The following is a 4,877-nucleotide window of genomic DNA, read 5'->3' on the forward strand; positions in this document are numbered from 1 at the left end:
GAGGAGCGACTTTGTGCCAGCCGGTTCCTGGTTGGTGTGTCCCCTTGGGTTCATGCGTCCCAAAAGAAGCGTTTGCTCGTTGCTGTGGCCAGAGTTACCCACAGTCTGGCCACGGGGGAGGCACAAGGGACCTCAACACCGAATGGTGCAGGGTGGGCAGGGGGAAGGGGCTTTGTAGATAGAGAACTGAAACCAGTGCTGTCAGCTTGGCTGCTTTAGCCAGGGCCGAGAAGACCAAAAACCAACAAAAGAACTTTCCAAAACCAGCATCTGCCCTCCCTGACCAGTCACAGCACACCTGCAGGAGCCACCACTACCACATTTTAGGGGGTGGAGGAGGTAGAAGCAGAACAGGCTCCCGAGCACCTCGCACAGCTCAACTCCTCACTACCAGCAGGTACTTCCCAACAGCAGCAAACGACCTCCCCGCAGCCTGGGGCGATGGCCAGAGGAGGGAAGGTGGTGGCCAGCACCGCAGCCCTGCTCCCAAGGCATTCGGGTTCAAAGAGCACCAAGTGCTCTGCAGTCCTTAAATAAACAACTCCCCAAAAGCCAGTTTGTGTGTGCGGTGGGGAGGGGGAGGAGGATGAAGGATTTGCTCTGCTAGGGCCCCACATGTCAACAATTTCTCTGCTTTGTGTATTTTGGCCAAAGTGCTTACCATGATAAATGAATAAAGGAAAATGGTGAGCCCAGGGCGGTTACATGGCTCGGTAAATTGCTTTCAGCTGATTACTGTATTTCTTTTGACATTTATCAACTAGGCTTTTCGTGCTGTTGTTGCAGCCTCAGCATCTCAGCAGCAGCCTGGGCTTGAAGGGTTTCCCTGGTACCTGCCCGGAGCGGTGGCTGGGGACCTGGGTGTATGTCTAAGCCAGGGCAGGTGGAGAAGCTGCTGCTGGTGCTGCCCACGGGGGCTTCTCCAGCCTCTTCCCCATCTCCAAGTCTTTGGGGCATTGGCCATGGGACGATGGAGGGGTGGGATGGTGGAGACAGGCCGTGGAGCTGCAGGGGGTCATTGCATGGGGGAATTTCCCAAGTATTTACTGCTATTCCTTAACCTGTAACATCTCACATGAATTAAAACCTAGTGGTACGACTGCACCAGCGCTGGGCTGGGGATGGAGCTGCCTGTCCCCAACCCAGGCAGCTGTGCCCTGTGCCTTTAGGAGGCAGCAGGACGGGGTCTCGGGCAGCTCCAGGGCTGACCACGCTGGTGAGGCAAAAGCAGGTGCAAAAATAGTTTTTAAATCTGAAGAAAGGCAGAGACCTGTTCTCCAAGCAATCGCAGCTGATGGTCCTGTGGCAGGGGAGGACTTGGGGAGCCCATTTGCCTGTGTCCTCACATCACCCCATGCTCTGCATCAGCCAGGAGCAGCTGCGGTGCCCGTGGATGGCAGCATCTCTCTCTCACCCCAGTACCAGTCACCCCTCACTTGCCATGGGCACACACCAAGGACTACTCCAAACCACCCAGGAGAAGAGAAGAGAGGACAGACACTCACCGCAGTCACTGAGACAGGGCCAGGTGGCACACAGGGTGGCTCTGGGTTGGCCCCACTTTCCCTTTTTCTGCACAAATCGCCCACTGTTCCGGTGCTCCACAGCAGGAGCCGCAGCATGAGGCCTGTCTGCTCCAAAAGCCTCCTCCAGCAGCAACAGCAGGAACCTCTCACTTGGCTCCAGCCTGGATTGCACCCGGAGCTGATAAGAAGCTGCAGCTGATGCTGTTGGCGGGTGGGGAAGGAGCTCCAGCTGCTCCCAATAACCTGGGAGGGAAAGGGACCCTGGGCCAGAAAATGGTTGGGCTGGGTGTAACATGGAAGTGATGCTGGTGATGCCATTTTGGCCACCAAAGGGTTTGGCCTCAGCAGCAAATGCCACTTGGTCACACGGGCAGGAGGAGGGAGGGTGGGCCATGGCTGGACCCCCTCAAGCTGTGCCCTGGGCTCTCCATGACACACTCACCAGGAGCCCTCTTCCCACGTGGGTTCAGGGCACCATCAGTTCCCACCTGGTGAGCGCTACCATGGCCTGGTGGTCCCCGAGGGGTTGCTCCCCTGGTGCCCCAATGCATGTCCCCACTCATCACACCCCCATCAGAGACCCACATCCTCCTACACGTGGCTCCCCTGGGACACCCTGGTTTGCTTTGAGCTGCTGAACCAGGTTGGCCCCAGCGAGGGGCAGGGAGCAGGACGGGCAGTGCCCCCCACCACCGCCCGGGATGAGCCCCGCGGCCGCCGGGAAACGCGACGCGGAGGCGAGAGGAAGGAAAAACTCCGAGGAAGCTGGAAGCTCTCGACATAGTTAAAAACCAACATTGCTCTTCAAAATAGATGTGATTGCGCTCCTTGTGAGTCATCGAGCAGAGACACCAAGATTGCTTTGTGCCAGGGACGAGCCCGGGCGCTGATTGTGTGCCGCCCGGATTTGTATAAAACAGACCATGGATGGCATGTCAGAGTTTACAGCTCGCATACATTTTCAACAGTGAGCTTTGCAAAATGTATCAATGTAATCTCTGCCTCCTATATTCCGTGTTGATTAGACACGATTTCTGGCTGGATTTTCAGAAAGCTCAAGTGCTTTTTTAATCACTACAGAAGCTCATTATTGCTTTCCAGTGACTCTTATGTCCTTCACTTCTCCTTTCAGATTAGAGTCTATAGTCAGATGAATATTGGATGATTTCATTACATACAAATGCAATCAACAGTTTTGCATAAATTTCTCCTCTTTTCTTGAGTTTCAATTGACCTCAGCACCCGTGGAGGCAGGCGCAATACACATGTAAATGAGCTGGCGTTGCTGCAAAGACACGGATGCGGAGAAACAAGATAAACTGTCAGATAATATTCGGGATTTTTAAGAGATCAAAAAAATACTTCCTTGTTCAGCCCAGCCGTAAAAATGGCACCTTCAGCTGCCGGGGGATTTGCTTTTGTTTTGCTCAGTGTCTGGCTGTGGACAAAGGCCAGGAGCGACACCGGAGTGAGCAGCTCGACCAGGGGACACCGCCTTCGGACCCCCCCAGTTCCCCATCTCCTGCCGGGTGTCCCCCAGCATCATCCCCGTGGTGGGGGCTCGGGGGGAGGCTGCTCTCCCCACCCTGTACGGCCAGGGCACGGGGGAACCGCTCGCTCAAAATATATTTAAGCTAACTCTCCATGCAAACAATCATGGCTAATTTAAACAAACTATAATTAAACATAAAGGACCTCTTGGTAGGGAAGTCGGGGAAAACTGTCAGCGGTTACTTTGGATGCGAAGCCCTTACCTTTAAAAGAATAATTTTTGTGCTAATGTGAGCAATCCAGCACTCCCACACTCGCCTTTGGGAGCCAGTGGGGAAAGAAACTCTTGGGTTTCTTTTGATACCTTTACGTGCTAATCTTCTTAACAGATTTTTAATTAACGGGAACAGAGCACTTTGCAGCCGTGAAATCTATTGGTGTAATTGCCTAGTGGATTAGTCCCATTAACCACACAAATTACCTGTCTCCAGGCCGCCGACCCCACCGGGGAGCTCCCCGTGCTGGACACACCGAGCAGCCCCATTCTGAAGCAATTTTGATAAAATAAACTCTCTAATCAGGTAAATAATTCCATAAGGGAAATTGCTGCCTTCCCGCAGCCCCCCTCCAGCGGGACCTGGCTACTTTCAGGGGAATGCAGCGTGCCTCCAATTACAGACAAATCTCCAGCTCGGCGACCGATTGGGAGAAGCCCACGGCACACGGGACCCCCTCGAACCGCAGCGGCCGAGGAATGAAGGCGTTTAAGCTGTCAGCCGGAATCTGGCCCGGCCCCTGATTACCTGGGGAGACACACGGTGTATTTAGGTTTGTGTCCGTTGCAATTTCCTGGCCCCCAGCGTTGATCCCGAATGACTCGCGTCCGTGTCAGGTTCCTGCCCAGGGTCCCTCCGACACGTGGCCCTGGGCTCAGGGATGACGACCTTTGGGCAATTAAGGACATCCAGGCCAGCCTGAGCCCGGGGAAGTGGAAACGTGCAGCTGCCCCGAGGAGCTGCCGGGTGAGCGGAGCCGCCTGTGCCCATTTCACAGCAGTGCTCGGCCAGGCTGGGTGGCTGTGCTGGCTGCTGTCACCACTCAGGATGGGTGCCCGGACCCCAGGGTCCCTTCCCAGCCCTTTTCCATGAGTTTCCATGGTCCATTGTGATTTTGGACCTGAACCCAATGGAGATTCCCACAACTTTTCTCCGCTTGGACACTGAGATGGGGATGTCCCTGGGGCACGTCCCTGGGCAGTCAGGTCCCTGGACCTGCAGTGTCACATGGTGATGCACATCGCTGACACACATCCCACCCAGACGTCCCCAAACCTGCTGCACCAGCCGTGGCAGCTCCTCACCCAGCTGGGCGCACCATGCTGTGAGCACGTGTGGTGGGGACAGCCCGGGAGGAGACAACCTGTGGGAGTTAAACACCAACAGTGACACCCCAGTGCCCAGTGCTGTGCACAGCCAGCCATGGTGGGGACAGCCACACTGAGAGGTGGCCTCCAACCATCCCATGAAATGCTCAGGGGGGGCAACCCCGGTGCTGGTCCCTGACCCCAGGATGGAGGAGCTCAAAGCATGTGTGGCACGGGGCTACTCCTCCCCCTGCAAAGGGAGGCTAAAACTCTCTCCCCTTGGCTGTCCCCATGGCTCCAGGGATCAGAGGGTGACCCATGGGGCCACCACAAACTGGGGGAGGGTGTCCTGTAGGGCTCCCATGGATGGGTGCGGGAGGGCAGGAACGCAGGAGGTGCCGGTGATGGCGGCCGGGGAACCCTACACCGCGGGTAATTGGCATCAGATGCTCCCTGACCTGCCGCATCCACCGGGAAGCTGGAAGCATTTATTTGTC

The sequence above is a fragment of the Calidris pugnax genome, unplaced genomic scaffold (genome assembly GCF_001431845.1).
Source record: "Calidris pugnax isolate Ruff unplaced genomic scaffold, ASM143184v1 scaffold102, whole genome shotgun sequence".
In the NCBI taxonomy this organism is placed as follows: domain Eukaryota; kingdom Metazoa; phylum Chordata; class Aves; order Charadriiformes; family Scolopacidae; genus Calidris; species Calidris pugnax.